Source organism: Chlorocebus sabaeus, chromosome 2 (assembly GCF_047675955.1).
Source record: "Chlorocebus sabaeus isolate Y175 chromosome 2, mChlSab1.0.hap1, whole genome shotgun sequence".
NCBI lineage: Eukaryota > Metazoa > Chordata > Mammalia > Primates > Cercopithecidae > Chlorocebus > Chlorocebus sabaeus.
The window spans coordinates 73,065,377-73,083,771 of record NC_132905.1 but is presented as its reverse complement, the minus strand read 5'-3'; the positions used below and the strand labels follow the sequence as shown (position 1 = coordinate 73,083,771).

Genomic DNA, 18,395 nt, shown 5'->3' with positions numbered 1-18,395 from the left:
TTTTATCCTTTTCTGATGTTTAAAATCTGAGATTAGTCTAAGGAGACCCAGTTTTTTGAGGCACACGCTGCCTACCTGTCATCATACCACTGGCCAAGCCTTTAGACAATGAACTAGTACATGTGATAGCCTCCACAATACTCCCTTTGAGCTCTTTCTTTATTTTTTAAATGTCTTGCTAATGGAGTTTCTTAAAACTATTTTTTCTTGAAGTATTTCCTTCAGGATTGGTTTATATACCACACAAGAAACCAGTTTCATTACTTGATAATTGTGCTTTGGTTATATAACCAATTTTTTGAATGGGCTGGACTTAGGAGGCCAAGTAGAAATCAGTCTTGTTCTTTCAAACCCCCTTTCAGATTTCTCTTTCATGTCTATGGATAAATTCATCTTAAAGATCCCATTTTCAGATATTAAACAGTCCAGCCCATGGGAACAATATTCACATGTAAAATAATGAAGTTGGATCTTTACCTAACATCGTATATAAAAATTAACTCAAAGTGGATCACAGATCCATATGTAAAACCTAAAATTATGTAAATCTTAGAAAAAACAGAGGGCAAAAGTTTCAAAACATTGGATTTGAAAATGATCTTTTGGTACCTATTATACTTAAGGCAAAGGCCGTAAAAGAAGAAATAAACAAATTGGGCTTCATGAAAAAATTTTAAAATTGGACATCAAAGAAAATATCAACTGGCTAAAAAGACACCCCACGGAATGGGAGAAAACATTTGCACTCATAGAAGGGATTGATCAGTATCCAGAATATATAGAGAACTCCTAAAACTCAACAACAAATGACCTGATTCAAATGGGCAAAGAACTTGAACAGGCATTTCTTCAAAGAAGATATATAAATGGTCAATAAGCATGTGAAAAGGTGTTCAACGTTACCAGTCACTAGAGAGATACAAATCAAAACTAAAAGGAGATATCGCTTGAGTAAGCTATGTGATCAGATGACTGCTTATGAGCTTTGCTTAGCGACCTCATCTGATGGCGAGTCTCCTATAGCCTCTCCTTTAGGGGTTGCTTTGCCCTGTCAGGCAGATGCCTTCTATATGGTCCTTTCAAGTCTTCCCAACGTGGTTACCTTCCATAGTCTCCATTTAACCCATAGAGCACTCAGCACCTGGCCTCAGACAGAGTCTGAGGGTGTAGGCAGCTTCTCTTCACTTTGCTTAGAAGGGAGCTCTAGCCAGCCTCTCACTACACTTCGTCAGGTGAGAATCAGGCACCTGTCCTGTGTCCCTGTAAGTCCAGGAAACTTGAGTTCCTCTCAGGGCCCATGCTGTTGCTGAGGCCCAGAACCTGCTCCAATTTAGCTGGCACCAGCTGGCTAGGTGTAGGGGATGATGGGAAGGGTGTGAAAGTGCTAATCTGTCTTACTCCCTTCCTGCCAGACACCCCAATCTCTATAAGCAGTTATTCTGAAGACTCTCATTTGGCATGCACTATGGACTGAATTCGTGTCCCCCGCCCCACCTACATTCATATGCTGAAACTGTAATCCCTAAGATGATGGTATTAGGAGGTGGAGGCTTTGGGAGGTAATTAGGTGGAGCCCTCATGATGGGACTGGTGCCCTTTTAAGAGACACCAGAGAGCTTGTTTCCTCTCTCTCCACCATGTGAGGACATAACCAAGAACTGACTCAGCCTGCACCTGGGTCTTGCACTTCCAGCCTCCAGAACTGGAAGAAATACATTTGTTGCTTAAGCCACTCAGCCAATGATATTTTTGTTATAGCAGTCTGAACTAACTAAGGCAATATAAGAATGGGAGAGAAGTGCTCCAGCTGCTCTCCCAGGGCAGGGAAACAAACATACAAATAAATCCCTATTAATCTTTGTACTCCTCCTGAATGGAAACTGAAGGAAGGTGAAGTAGATGAGGTTCAAGTCACCTCTTAGCAAATCATGCACAGATATTCTAACACTCTCTTTAGGTTTTGAAACATGGTACACCATGATAATTCCACCGAACTAATTAATTGTCTCTGGTTGGAGAAATCTCAAAATTGTGAGGTACATGATTTAGAAAGAACAAGGAATATAAATACATTTAAAATATTTTTCCTAACTCTCTGTACTAAAATGCAAAAAAAAAATACGAATATTCATCTTCTCTTAAGCATGAATCACCTCAGAATAGCCCATGATGCACACTAATATGTGGAAATACCTTCATGGGATTTAGATATATTTACATTTCAATTATAGAATTAAGATGATTTTGGAAAACAGATAAGAGACATTGAAATGTGGAAAAGTTGATCTCTCATGCACTCATGCAAAAGTTGATCTCCTTTTTTTGGCAATATCCCAACTACCTTTCCCCTGCAACCTTCTGCATTCTTGCTCCTGCCACACATGGAGGCATAGATATGTGCTCACAGACATACAGAAACAGACAGACACATAGACATATACACAGACACATACAGACACATGTATACACACAGACACACATACACATCAGGCACACACACACAGATACTTAGACACACCTGTGTATGGGAAAACAAGCCCTTAGTCTTTCCACTTCCTATTTGTCCTGTGATCCTCCTTCTATACCATATGCTCCATTTCAATCTTCCAATGCCATTTACCATGTTCTGGATCTCCCGTGCCTTGTATATCCTGACAACATTTGTGTGTCTTTCGTCCCAGGCCTTTGGGCTTTACTTTCTACTCACTGCCAAGAAAAATTCCCGATAGTGTTCTTGGTGGCGGAAAAAAAAGACATTCTTATGTGATATCTCTCAGGCACCAAATGTACACCTGACAGGCAAGTGGCCTTTGGAAATTTACTGTGTGAATCCACAAGATTGCCTCTAATGACCATAGAAGAGGTACTTAGGGAATGTCAGAACCTTCTTTGCTCTCTTCAGTTCACACCACATAGACAAGCTTATAAAGAATTCCTTCTAGGAGGTTATTTGACATCTACTGAATTAGTTTTGGGGGTTCAGCCCAAAATAAGGTAACGGAAAAATTTTCACACCCTATTACATAGTAGATACTGTCCAGATTTAATATATGATGTTTCTACTATTTGCAAGTAGAATTATTTATCAGTAAGTCCTATGTGGCTTTTTAAAAATGACGAGAGTTTCATGGAGACTAAAGCTTTCACACAAGTTTAATTTTGAAGGTTTTCATTATTTTCTTTGTCTTCATTAGTCTTTAAGCAGCAAGTCCTCATTATAAACTAAACTATGCGAAGCGTGTAATATACAAGACACTCCTCCCACTCCCTTGCAGCCGGGGGCATCCATAAAGATTGTTTCAGCAGAAATGCAAAAAGAGTCAACTTTTGGCCTTAGGCTGCAAAAAAGTCCCTTGAATCCTCCCAATTTTTGTTCAGCACTTTCATTGGTTAATTTCTACTCATTAAAAAAAAAAATCACTTAATTGAGGTAAGACTGCTATACAAAAAGCCATACCTAATTAATATGTACAACTTAATGAGTTTGGAGATTAGTATATACCCATGAAACCATCACCACAGTCTATGGCACAAACCTATTCATCACCTCCGAAAGTTTCCATCTATCCTCTTCATTTATTGTATTTTTGGTGATAAGAATCCTTAACATGAAATCTACTTAGTAGGTTTGTAAGTATACAATACAATATTGTTAGGTTATGCAACATAAAAAAATACCACTCATTCTTTATCACTTGGCTCTGGTCTCATCTCTCCATAATACCTTTGCCAGTTTCTACTAAGTTCTCATATTTTGACTTGATAGTGTTAATGCATACCCTTATCTCAGTACTTCATCTGCACCTTGAAATTATCCATGTTACCTCTTAGTCCTTACAATGTTCTCGGAAGAAACTATGTCTTATTCATCTTTGTTACCCCTCTTCCAAAGTGCCTGTTACATAGTAGGTGCTCAATAAATGTTTATTGAATAGAGAGAAATAGGTAAGATTAGGATCTATTTCTGATCACATTTTACAGGCAAGAAAACTAACGCTATCCAGGAATGGGCAAACTATTTCAGTAAAGGGCCAGAGAGAAAATATTTTATGCTTTTTTGGCCATCTGGACTCTTTCACAATTACTTAACTCTGCTGTTGTAGCGGGACAGCAGCCATAGACAATCTGTAAATGACTGGGTGTGGCTGCGTTCCAATGAAACTTTATTTACAAAAACAGATGGCACACAGATTTGTGTCTAGGGTTCTAGTTTGCAGCTTCTCCTGTACTAAACTAAGAGTGATTTACTGACTTAGTTTCACATCTAGAGTGTATTTGTGTATGGCAGAACTCAAAGTCTTTTTACATAGTTGAATGATAGTATATTGTGGTGGAATAGTAATCTTCTCAACAGTTTGCTAGTGGTCTACAGATCTGATGTTCAAAGATGTGTAATTTACTACTAAGAGGAAGCAAGTTAAGCCTCTCTAATTCTAATATACTTGTGAGTGGGAAGATACAATGAATATCAGCTGTTCAACAAAATAGTGCATGCTTAAGAACAATCTGTTCCCCATGGCCTCCTAGGTCATCAAGAGAATGGACTCTTTAATGGACAAGAATTATGTGCTCAATAAAATGGTAATATTGGCTCTGCCTGTCAAATGAAGTGTTCATTATTCACAGGTGTATATTTATCAGCCTCCACCTGAGTTGACGCCTGTTTCCCCACCATTTCTTGGCATTAAAGACTTCCTCTGGTAGGTCTATCTCCTCACAGGGCTCCATGTGGTCCGGGCTGGATCTTTGCGTATATTGCTCTTCCCAAAAGGATGTAGGGGTGTTAGAGGATAGATTCCAAGATCTCCAAGGTCCCAAGCAGTCCTCAAATTTATTAGCTTTTATCTCCTTTCAAATGCATCTTTTCCATGCAAGCCCCTTCTGACTTGGAACATTTTCTAAGTTTAAATTAGCTCTTTCTTCTCTGACCTCAAGTTGCTGGAGTACATATGGCAAGATTATCTTGGCTATTAATCTGTTCTCTGTGTAATTCCCTCTCCTTCTGTTTCTTACCTTCAGTGAACCCAGGGGTACCCGTAGACTAATTACACATTGATCTAAGCATTTCAGATGCTTGCTTGTAAAGACTACCTGAACCTGAGGCTGAGACCATGAGAAGATGGAAGGGGGGTGATTGGGATATGAGAGAAAAGTGTGGAGGCAACAGATTTTTCAGAGTGAAGCCAGGAAGTGGAAGGAGGACCAGGAAGTAGAAGTAGGACCAGGAAATGAAAGGAGGGCCAGGAAGTGGAAGGAGGGCCAGGAAGTGGAAGGAGGGCCAGGAAGTGGAAGGAGGGCCAGGAAGTGGAAGGAGGGCCAGGAAGTGGAAGGAGTCAATGCCACACTGTGCTTGAAATCAACTTGCCCTCAGTGACTCAATGCCCGTGGACAACACACCATCTAAAAGTGTTGGGTCCTTATTTGTCCCCCGAACAGAAGGTAGGCTTCTTGGTTGCCTTGTCAGGGCAGAAAGCGTGAAAGAAAAACATGGTGTCCTGGCCTAGATGCAACTGATTGGAACAGCTGGGAATTTCCCTGTGCGATTGAACAACTCTGGACCTACCACTGCTGTTACACACACTGCTTCACCTCTAATGGTTGTTATTTCTCATGGGTTAGTCTTGTTTTTAGTTACTATTTTATGAAGAAATTCCTTCCTCTCAAAGTGGATAGAATAAGATCAACCTCACGGAGTTATTGTGGGGATTAAATAAGAGGACGTGTGGGCCGGGCGCAGTGGGCTCATGTCTGTAATCCCAGTACTTTGGGAGGCTGACGGGGTGGAGCCCTTGAGGTCAGGAGTTTGAGACCAGCCTGGCCAACATGGCGAAACCTTGTCTCTACTAAAAATACAAAAATTAGCTGGGCATGGTGGTGCACGCCAATAATCCCAGCTATTCGGGAGGCTAAGGCAGGGGAATCGTTTGAACCTAGAAGGCAGAGGCTGCAGTGAGCCAAGATTGAGCCATTGCTCTCCAGCCTGGGTAACAGAGTAAGACTCTGTCTCAAAAAAAAAAAAAAAAAAAAAAGCATATGTGAAATGCCTCTGAAATTATTATGATATTCCAAAATAAAGAATTGTTATATGTTAAAAGTTCCCTGAGGATCAAGTTTTGGACTCCTCTCATTTCACATAATGACTCATATGACAGCATATCATCAAGATATGGTTTATGAGATTTTCCTGGAATTACATCATATTGATGACACAGTTATGCGTCTTTGCAATTACAAAATTCCTCCTACATTGAATGTTGTTATTTTCCCTTCATGATTCAGTTCAAATGCCTTCTCTGTAACGCCTTTGTCAACATCCCACTTCCTCCAGTCTCCCCACTGTTCTGCTCATAATTCTCCTATCCACATCACATTGTGTAATGATTGTTTATTTACATGTCTGATTATCCTGCTAGTTTGTGAGCACTTGGAGACGAGAAAACACACAACCCATATTTTATTCATGTCTGTATGCCCGACGTGTGCACCAGCTGACAGCATAAATGCTCCATGTATATTCAATATTTCCTAACTGTAAAGTTGAGAATAGACCTTCGGCTTTGGGGTTTTGCTGATGTTCTCAGTGAAACCCAAGTTTGGAACTCTAATAAATATATTCGACTATTTCTTGGGCCTATAAATGTGGCTTGGAACTAAAGACATATGGTCTACTATAAAAATCTTCTGAATGGTCTCTATTCCTCCATTCATGTTTCCTTTCAATCATTCTCCAATTCCTGCCAAAGAAAATGTTCCAAAACAAATCTGTTTATTACTTTCTTAATTAAAAGTCTTCAAAGTCTTCCCCTTGCTAAGGGATTAAAATTTTTTTAGGATGGCATCCAAGACCTTACTTAACTTGATCCTTTTGGCCTTCTATGACTTATCTCTTGATGCGTCTTCTCCATTCTCCCCTCAGTCCACCACCAATACACACGACTACCCCATACCCCTGCACTTTCCACCCCACGTACCTGCTTTATAGATGCTGAATTACAAGTAATTATCTAAATGGACCACACTGCAGGAACTTCTGTAGCCATTTTCCATCATCATCCTGTTCTTTCATTGTTTCTATTTTCTTTTTTCATCTCCCTGAGTTTTTAAACCATATTTTACTGTCAGGTGAATTCTCCACTTGTTAACATTTACTGACTCTCATGGTGGTAGAGATGGATTTTTTCCTAGTGTGCCTGTGTGTGGGTGAGTTTTGTTTTATTTGCTTATTTTATTGTGAGATCATTTTCAGCAGGGGTTGATTCGCTTCCCATTCCCAGGTAGTAGAAGTACCAGTTTTGCTAGTTTCCTAGTGGCTTTATGGGTCCTAGACAAACTCTATGTTAATGTCCCAACTTGGGATTTTGATAGCATGGGGACAATGTAAATTGGAGCCTTACATGCTTGTGTGCCTTAGGTTTGGAATTTCTCATTTTTTCCCACTGAGTCGCGAGTAGATGGCAAACTTCCTTGCTACTTCTCTAGGCTTTTGGGTGGAGTATTTCTAGTTCCCTTTTCACAGATGGGCCTGGCTAAATGTAGAGGTTTCAGCTCTAGCTCTCCACTTCACATCTCACGTGGGTCAGTGTCCTTACCCTCTTCCTGCCGGGACATGAAAACTCAGCTGTATTGCTAAGGAGGCCTGACAACCCTGTGAGAGGCTGCTACACCAGCTCCATTTACTAGCATGTATTTAATTTCCCTCTTCCTTGCTTAAACCTATGGGTTTGTTTCCATTTTCTTTTTTCAAGCTCAACCATTTTTCCTTATGCTGTTTTATCTAGCACATGGGAGAATTGGTGTCAGTGTAGTCCAATAGGTTGTTGGAGGGCCTCTGTGTTACCTGCTGTGGTTATACCCATGTCCTCCTTTACATGGAACACTCTGTCGTCACTGCAGGGCAACCTTGCTCATCTCATCTTTCATACTCAGCCAAGCATCCCCTTCTCTATTGAACTTTTAAAAATCTTTCTCCAGATTAGAATTAGTCTCTCCCTCACTGGTACTTCCACACACTCTTTAGTTTTAAACCATAAGACCCGTGACACTAGTGTGCTTACATTGTGTTCATGAGTCCTTTTTCCTTCTTGAAGATTATATTTTATCTTTGCATCCTTAGGGTCCTGCACTTTGTAGGGTCCATAACAGGCATTTAATACAAGCCAAATAATGAATGAATGAGTGAATACATAAAATGGGTGGATAATAAGAAATACCATAATAGTAGGAATAATAGAATTTCACAGTTCCCCTGGGTCAGGCATGGTGGTATGCACCTGTAGTCCTTGCCACCCAGTACGCTGAGGCAGGAGAATCACATGCACCCAGGAGTGCCAGCCTGGAATAAAGTGTGATTACGCCACTGCACTCCAGCCTGACAACAGAGTAAGACCTGAAAAAAAGAAAAGTTCCTCTCTCTCTGTCTTTATGCCGTGTTTCTAGGCCACATCTATAAATAAATTAAGAAAGTCAAATTTAAACAAATATCCTGATAAGAAGTGAAATGTAAGATGTTTATTGAAACTAGCAGCAATCACATCTTGTGCCCCCCATGTGCCAGGCACATTAAATTCACACATCTACTTTTTACAGCAACCTTTTGATGTAGGTGCTATGAATATTCTTTTTACACATGAGGTAATTGAGTCACCGAAAGGTTGAATAACTTGACCAAACTCAAAACTGGTCGAGCTAGGATTTGAGCTCAGGTAGTTTGGCTCTAGAGTCTGTATTTTTAACCATAATATTAGATAACCTATCAATACTAATGAAGGAGACAGATGGAAGTTTCTGGGTCCATTTTTTTAAAGCAATTATTTGTGAGTTTAAAGTAAATCATTATTTTCTAATGAATACTCAGGTTCTTCTTAGAACCCTGCCATGTGGGAAGATAAAAGTCTCACTCAGTAAAATACCTCTAAATTTAACTGATAGGTCTAAAAATCCTTCCAGAATTGAATCTAGATCTCAGATGTTATTTTTTTTTGGATGCTATTAATCTTTTTATTCTTTATATTTTAGGGAAAAGTTATTTTTATTGTTTTTTAAATTTATTTTATTTATTTATTTATTATTATTATACTTTGAGTTCTAGGGTACATGTGCATAACGTGCAGGTTTGTTACACATGTATACTTGTGCCATGTTGGTGTGCTGCAGCCATCAACTCGTCAGCACCCATCAACTCGTCATTTACATCAGGTATAACTCCCAGTGCAATCCCTCCCTCCTCTCCCCTCCCCATGATAGGCCCCGGTGTGTGATGTTCCCCTTCCCAAGTCCAAGTGATCTCATTGTTCAGTTTCCACCTATGAGTGAGAACATGCGGTGTTTGGTTTTCTGTTCTTGTGATAGTTTGCTAAGAAGGATGGTTTCCAGCTGCATCCATGTCCCTACAAAGGACACAAACTCATCCTTTTTTATGGCTGCATAGTATTCCATGGTGTATATGTGCCACATTTTCTTAATCCAGTCTGTCACTGATGCACATTTGGGTTGATTCCAAGTCTTTGCTATTGTGAATAGTGCCGCAATAAACATACGTGTGCATGTGTCTTTATAGCAGCATGATTTATAATCCTTTGGGCATATACCCAGTAATGGGATGTCTGGGTCATATGGTACATCTAGTTCTAGATCCTTGAGGAATCGCCATACTGTTTTCCATAATGGTTGAACTAGTTTACAATCCCACCAACAGTGTAAAAGTGTTTCTATTTCTCCACATCCTCTCCAGCACCTGTTGTTTCCTGACTTTTTAATGATTGCCATTCTAACTGGTGTGAGATGGTATCTCATTGTGGTTTTGATTTGCATTTCTCTGATGGCCAGTGATGATGAGCATTTTTTCATGTGTCTGTTGGCTGTATGAATGTCTTCTTTTGAGAAATGTCTGTTCATATCCTTTGCCCACTTTTTGATGGGGTTGTTTTTTTTTTTTCTTGTAAATTTGTTTGAGTTCTTTGTAGGTTCTGGATATTAGCCCTTTGTCAGAGGAGTAGATTGCAAAAATTTTCTCCCATTCTGTAGGTTGCCTGTTCACTCTGATGGTAGTTTCTTTTGCTGTGCAGAAGCTCTTTAGTTTAATGAGATCCCATTTGTCAATTTTGGCTTTTGCTGCCGTTGCTTTTGGTGTTTTAGACATGAAGTCTTTGCCCATGCCTATGTCCTGAATGGTATTACCTAGGTTTTCCTCTAGGATTTTTATGGTATTAGGTCTAACATTTAAGTCTCTAATCCATCTTGAATTAATTTTCGTATAAGGAGTAAGGAAAGGATCCAGTTTCAGCTTTCTACTTATGGCTAGCCAATTTTCCCAGCACCATTTATTAAATAGGGAATCCTTTCCCCATTTCTTGTTTCTCTCAGGTTTGTCAAAGATCAGATGGCTGTAGATGTGTGGTATTATTTCTGAGGACTCTGTTCTGTTCCCTTGGTCTATATCTCTGTTTTGGTACCGTACCATGCTGTTTTGGTTACTGTAGCCTTGTAGTGTAGTTTGAAGTCAGGTAGCGTGATGCCTCCAGCTTTGTTCCTTTGACTTAGGATTGTCTTGGCAATGCGGGCTCTTTTTTGGTTCCATATGAACTTTAAAGCAGTTTTTTCCAATTCTGTGAAGAAACTCATTGGTAGCTTGATGGGGATGGCATTGAATCTATAAATAACCTTGGGCAGTATGGCCATTTTCACGATATTGAGTCTTCCTATCCATGAGCATGGTATGTTCTTCCATTTGTTTGTGTCCTCTTTTATTTCACTGAGCAGTGGTTTGTAGTTCTCCTTGAAGAGGTCCTTTACATCCCTTGTAAGTTGGATTCCTAGGTATTTTATTCTCTTTGAAGCAATTGTGAATGGAAGTTCATTCATGATTTGGCTCTCTGTTTGTCTGTTACTGGTGTATAAGAATGCTTGTGATTCTTGCACATTAGATGTTGTTATTTAAACACCTTTCTTTCTGTTTTCCTTCCTTATTCACAGAAAAAAAACAAAACAAATACAGCCACCTCCTTCTGGTCTTCCTAGAAATATAAGTTGAGGCTTTATTAGAAATCATTTGGTATACATCCCTTTTCCTTAAAATCTGGAAAGCACCACCAATATTTTGAATTTATTTTATTTTATTTTTGGGATGTAATCTCACTCTGTCACCCAGGCTGGAGTGCAGTGGCATGATCTTGGCTCACTGCAACCTCCACCTCTCATGTTCAAGCAATTATCTCACCTCAGCCTCCCAAGTAGCTGGGACTACAGGCGCCCGCCACCATGCCCAGCTAATTTTTGTATTTTTAGTAGAGGCAAGGTTTCACCATGTTGGTCAGGGCAGTCTTGAACTCCTGACCTCAAGTGCTCTGCCTGCCTGGGTCTCCATAAGTGCTGGGATTGCAGGCGTGAGCCACTGGGCCAGGCCATTTTGGATATACTGATACAAAGTCACCCTGCTCATTCATTCTCCTTATCACCAACCAAGAAGTAAGAATCAAGACATACTGGATGGAACAAAACAACAGGCTCCATCTGCCCAGTCGTTTTGACTGTCATACCTTCTGCGGGTGGTAACCACAATGCTTATACTTGTGGATGCAGAGGCCCAGTGATTCCTGCATTGCAAATATGATCTCATCTCTTATCAAAGCTCCTGTATTGGAATTTTGTGGGGAAGTGGTAATCTTCCCTGAATGTAAGAGTGGGTGAAAGAATCTCAAACCACAAGACTCATTGACCATGAGCAAAATGGGAATGTGTTTTTGGAGCAGCAGAAGCTTTTTACTTAGGATTATTAAAGAATATGCTAAAGAAAGATAAGCAACTTGAACGGTTACTAAATATACCAAGCATGCATGGGGCTGAGATATGTGGGGTTATGTGCAGCTGAACAAACAAAATGACTATTTCTGTAGGGACCCTGAGTGTGTGGCGTTTTGGGTTTGATGACGCATCTTACTATTTAAGGAAAGCTGGAGATTTATCCTATCTGAGGTCCAGAATAGATTTTTCTCTTCAAGAGAAAATTAGTTTTTTAATGTTTGAATGGACTTTGAGTAAAATGTATCTGTCATGAAAATATCCAATAATTTACCATGCCACCAAGACAGCACAGCCTAAGAGCCATGCTGAGATTGGAAGAAAATTGATATAATTGTTAGAGTACAAAGGGCTTCATTTTTTCTTTTCCTTTTTGGCAATAAACTGACTCCATTACAGTGTTAGTGAGTTTCAGAAAACAGATGGTTATTGACATGAGATTACTTGTGAAGCATAGTGTAGATCATTCAGGTGAAAAAGATTGTGTTTTTTTTCTTTTTAAGCCCAAAGTACTATATTTAGATCAATATTTAAACACATGGCAGAACTTATTAAAAGTAGTAAAACTGAAATGTTTGTCATTTAATGAATGATTGGCAACCCTGCTTAAGGTATCTTAGCCACGCAGGTATTTAAAAGGAAATTAGGCTCTCTGCTCCTCCGGTTTGACAGCCATATTTTCTCATGCAGTGTCAGCCATGTCCCTGAGACACCATGGTGGAAGTGCAGGTCAGACTAAATGGATTTGGCCATATTGAGTGCCTGGTCACCAAGGCTGCTTTTAACTTTGGGAAGTAGTTATTGTCATCAACGACCCTTTCATTGACCTCAACTACGTGCTCTGCATATTCCAGTATGATTCCATGGCATTGTCAAGGCTGAGAATGGGAAACTTGTCATCAGTGGAAATCTTATTACCATGTTCCTGGAGGAAGATCCCACCAAAAGCAAATGTGGTGATGCCAGTGCTCATTATATTGTAGAGCCCACTAGCATCTTACTCCCACTGCCATGGAGAAGGCTGGGGCGTACTGAGAGTGGGGAGTCTAAATGGTCATCATCTCTGCCCTCTCTGTTGATGACCCCATGTTCATGATGGGGGTGAACCATGAGAAGTTCAAAAACAGCCTCAAGATCATCAGCAATGCCTCCTGTACCACCAACTTCTTCGCCCCCCTAGCCAAGGTCATCCATGCCAACTTTGGCATCATGGAGGGACTCATGACCACAGTCCATGCCATCACTATCACCTACAAGACCAGGGAATGGTCCCTCTGGGAAACAGTGGTGTGACAGCCATGGGACTCTCCAGAACATCATCTGTGCATCTACTGGTGCTGCATCTACCAAGCTGAACAGGAAGCTCACTGGCATGTCCTTCTGTGTCCCCACCACCAATGTGTCGATCATGGACCTGACCTTCTATCTGGAGAAACCTGCCAAATATGATGACATCCAGAAGGTGGTGATGCAAGCATTGGAGGGCCCCTTCAAGGGCATCTTGGGCTATACTGAGCACCAGGGTCTCTTCTCCATCTTTAACAGTGACACTTATTCTTCCACTTTCCATGCTGGATCAGCATTGCACCCAAGAACCACTTTGTCAAGCTCATATCCTGATATGACAATGAATTTGGCTACAGCAATAGGGTGGTAGGCCTCAAAGGAGTAAGGCACCCAGACTGCCAGCCCCAGTGAGGGCATAAGAGGGAAAAGAGAGGCCCTCAGCTGCTGGGGAGTCCATGCCACACTCAGTCCCCCACCACAGTGAGAATCTCCCCTCCTCACTGGTTCCATGGCAAACACCCTGAAGTGGGAGGGGTCTAGGGAGCCCCACCTTGTGTACCATCAATAAAGTCTCCTGTATCCAAAAAAAGAAAATAAATTATACTGAAAGATAGTATTTAATAAAGAGTTAAGATGGTTTGTGTTCATATGTGAATCAGTATCAGGCAGTGGATTTATCATTTTGGAAATTAAGCTCCTTTGTAAAAAATATTTGAGTTGTTTGTGAGTTACTGGCACTTTCTTATAAAGCTTTTCTCAGACAACTGGGAAGCCCCTTTCAATTTTGTTGTGTTCTGTGGACAGCTTTCTACCTCAAAGACTGGAAAATCTCTTTTCTAACCACGGGAGAAAAACTGAAGCAGAAATAGCAAGAAATACATGTACTTTGACAAAAGGATTTTCTCACCCCAGTGCTTTCTTACTGCCTGAAATTCTAGTAGTTACAATTCTTCAAGAGTCAGATACTTATCACAATGTGACATGGCTTGGATCTGTGTCCCCACACGAACCTTACCTTGAATTATAATCTGAATTGTAATCCCCACGTGTTGAAGGAGGGAGCTAGTGGGAGATGATTGGATTATGAGGGTGGTTTCCACTGTGCTGTACTCATGATAGTGAGTTCTCATGAGATCTGATGGTTTTATAAGTGGCAATATCCCCTGCGTGCTCCTCTCTTTCCTACTACCATGTAATACATATCTTGCTTCCACTTCCCCTTCTGCCATGATTGTAAGTTTCCTGAGGCCTTCCCAACCATGCGGAACTGTGAGTCAATTCAACCTCTTTTGCTTATAAATTACCCAGTCTCAGGTAGTGTCTTTGTAGCACTGTGAGAACGGACTAATATACAATGACTCAGAAAGAAAAAGACATCCTTTGACTTTGGAGGGATATATTTTTAGGGTGAGATGATATAAATGGGGATCTCATGGTATCAGGATAGTTGACCAAAGAGCCTAAGCTGAAAAACAAAAATAGTAGCTCATTTTTTAAAATAGCTAATGCTGTAGAGGAAAGCAGTAGGTAACTTGGAGAAAAGGCAGAGATAGCACGAACAGGGTCAAAATCTGGAGAAGCTCGAACCTCATATGGCAGATCATAATTGTAACACAATTGCTTATTTTATACCCTGAAAATTTTCAGTTCTAAATGAAATCTTGCTGGGTAAGAATATTTTTCAATGACTATTTTAAAGAAAAGCAATCTTGCCAATTTTGTGGTATATGGTTATAAAAGGTTAAAGAGCAACAGTTAAGTCATATTGTTAATACTGTGGCATAGAAAATAATCTAATCTTGTCCTTTGCCCATTTCTAAATTGGATTAATTTTACTGATATATTTTATTTAACCCAATATATATGTTTCATCATGTAATCAACATAAAATGTTGATGAGATTTTTACCTTTTTATTCATAATGTCTTCAAAATTCAGGATGTATTTTATGCTCAGAACAAATCTCAGTTTGAACCGGTCACATTTCAAGTGCTCAGAAGCACAGATTTAGCTGTCATATTCAACAATACACTGCAGATAGTTCTCGTTTATAGTTGGGCATTTGGCTTTGCAGGAGTCTGAGGTCTGCATGTTTTTTTTTTTTTTTCTCCTTGTAGGTGATTAGCTTTCTGATACCTGAACAATTGTTTTTTCATTCTTATAATTCAATAACTTAACAAAGATACGTATAAATGTAAAGCATTCCATACTTAATTTTCATGTTCTTTCACTGTGCCAATTGAGTTCTCATTTCAGGACTGTTATTTATTTTGTGATATATCTTTGTAATACTTATTCCACTGGTGAGTTATTTTTTTCTTCTGAGACATCAATTAACATTTGTTGGGCTCTCTATTTTTGTCCTCCATATCTAGCAATTTCTCTATGATTCTTTAAGCACCTTGTGTTTATTTGCATTACTGTGTAATTATCACAGTCTTTTTTCTAAGTGTAAGTATATTGATTTTGTTTTCTGCTCTTTTGATCTTATTCATTTTTAACTTGTGATTTTAGCTTGCTTATTTTTGATGACATTATTTTGGTTCTTATTTTGTTTTCTAAGTATAGTGTTTTCCTGTTTCATACTACAGCATTCTTTATATTCTAATTTTTGTGCTCTCATTTTGTCAAATTCGAGTGGCTATTGTAAGCTTGTCCTATTACTCAAAGCCCTTTTGAAAATGTTCCTTCTTTACTGCAGTTGAGTCATATAAAAGAATAAACAACAAAAATATAAATTTTTTTTTTAAAAAAAAGATAACTAAAGAAAACGTTCCTTCTGCTTCTTGTTTGCATTAGTTTTTTTCCCCTTAAGATTAGGTTGTTTATTTGGTATCTAGCTAATGTTGGTCTTGTAAAATAGAGTGGGAAGTTTCTTTCTCTTCTAAGGAAGAGTTTATGTAGAATTTGTGCTATTTCTTTTTTAAATGTTTGGTAGAACTGATTGGTGAAATAATTTGTCCAGGAGATATCTTTTACAGATGTTTTAAACTATCAATTCAATTTCTTTAATAGCTTTAGGACTATCCAGGTTATCTATTTCATCTTAGGTAAGCTTTGGTATTTATTGATTTTGGAGAAATTGTTCCATTTTATCTCAGTTGTCAAATGTATGTGTATAGAGTTATTTGTAGCCTTTACATATTATCTTTTTTTCACATCCATGGGGTTTGTAGTCATGTATTCTTTCATTCCTGATCTTGGTAAATCAAGTCAGCCCCAAATAATAGAAATTTTCAGTTGATAGAATTCCAAGAAAATTAAATTTTATCTCAAGATAATACAATAAGACCTCTAGATCTTGAAATCGATGTATCTCAAATTAATATGTTCAAAAGGAATTTCATCATCTGTCTTCCAATTCCTTTTCCTGTTACATACCATTCTTTTTCAAATGTCACTTATCCAAGACAAAAACTGGGGTACGTCACTACCCCCTTTCCCTAATCCCCCAACTGGTGCCTTAGTTTTGTAACTTTGCCTTTTTAATATCTCTAGGAGGCATTCCATTTTCTCCAGCCTGTCTGCACTGCACTGGTTCAGATTCCCTTTACTTCTGTCCAGGATTATTTCAGAAACCTCTAAATGATTTTTCTGCCTTTGGCTTTAGCTTCCTTCTAAAGTATTCTCTGTGTTGTAGCCAAGCCATATTTTAAAAGTATGATTCTAGGAATATTATCTTCCCCTCACTCTCATGAAAATCCTTTAGAGTTTGCCTTAGTCTTTTAGGCTGCTATAACAAAAATCCATAAACTAGGTGGCTTATAAACAACAAACATTTGTTTCACACAGTTCTGGAGCCTGAGAAGTCTACGATCAAGATGCCAACACATTCAGTGTCTGGTGAGGGTCTGTTTCTGGTTCACAGAAGACGTCCTCTAGCTGTGTCCTCACATGGTGGAAGGCTCATGCTAACTCTCTGAAGCCTCTTTTACAAGGGCATTCATCCCATAATGAAGTCTACCCTCATGACCTAATCACTCCACAAAAGGTCACACTTCCTAATACCATCATGTTGGGGGTTAGGATTTCACCATATGAATTTTGGGGGAAACAGAGCATAGCAGAGGCCTTCTGCAGTAGTTGAGATAGAGAATCAACTCCCAGGCACATTGCTGTTACTGTTGTTTGTTTGTTTGTTTGTGATCAGACCCCTGCCAGTGTCTATTTTCATATCTTGCCACTCTCTTGTTTTTGTACTCCAGCCATACTGACCCATTGCGTTTATTTCACCAAGACTCTATTCATCTCTGTGCCTTTGCACAAATTGTTCTTTATGCTCAGGGTACTCTCCCTTGTCACAGTTCCTCTCCTGAGCAAGACATGCTTAAAAGATTGAAGAGTAAGCTCCTTTGGTGGCCTCTCTGACCTTCCTCATCTCAGTCCCCTGTGTACTCTCAAAATATCCTGTGTACACTGTTTGACACTTCTTATATTTTACTTGTCTAAGCCTGCTTCAGGCAGAGACTGTATCTTTTCCATATTTTTCTTGGCACATAGTAAGTACTCAATAATTATGGAGTGAAGATGAAATCTTCTGCATTAAGGGATATGATATTCCAACTGGAAAAGTTAAAAATTGTAATGTGAGAATAATATCTTCAATTAATTTTGTTTGATTGCATATTTTCATTTTGCCCTTATAGTAACTCTGTGAATTAACAGGAATCCTCAACTTAATAGAGAAACAAAATGAGGCTTGGGAGGGTTGATAATTTTCCTAAAGTAACTCAGCTAATAAGTGGCTGAACCAGGAGTCTGGTATGTGGTTGTCTTAATTTAAAGCTGTTTTCTTCCCACTCTAACATCAAGCTCAGTATTGGAGAATAAAGAGTAAGAGAACCTGAAGACATTTTAAATGTGCTCATACCCCCAGTATTAGGTAAATTACTTTTCAGGGTATAAAGGTCTCCTGGATGTGTTGTCAGAGACAGTAGGGAACTGCAGGGATGAAAGAAGCCTGGAAATGTGCAAATATTTAAAAAGTGTGTCTGAGAAATCCTTTTCTCAGAATTTTTTATTAGCTAGATCATTGTTGAACATTTGGAATAGAAGATGACAATCAATCAGGACTGACATATATTTCCTTCAAATAGATCAGGTAAAGTAAACGCTGATTTTCTTTCTATTCTAAGTTTCCTAGATTGTCTGATTGCAATAAAGTAGCAGACAAAATGTTCACTTATTTGTTCTGGGACCACCCCTTCCCCACCCACCAGTTGTCATCATTGGGCCAAAATCCACATGGAATAAGATAAAGTAACCAACAAATTCAAATGAATTAGCAAGGACCAGTCTCAAGACTGTCTACA

General features: G+C 39.2%; 1 protein-coding gene and 1 pseudogene across 1 annotated transcript in view; both read left to right on the top strand.

Moving 5' to 3' along the window:
* BACH1 (BTB domain and CNC homolog 1) overlaps nucleotides 1-18,395 on the top strand; it is a 152,389-nt gene that overhangs the window by 16,440 nt on the left and 117,554 nt on the right. The window lies entirely within an intron of this gene.
* Nucleotides 12,511-13,607, top strand: LOC103217449 (glyceraldehyde-3-phosphate dehydrogenase pseudogene; annotated as a pseudogene).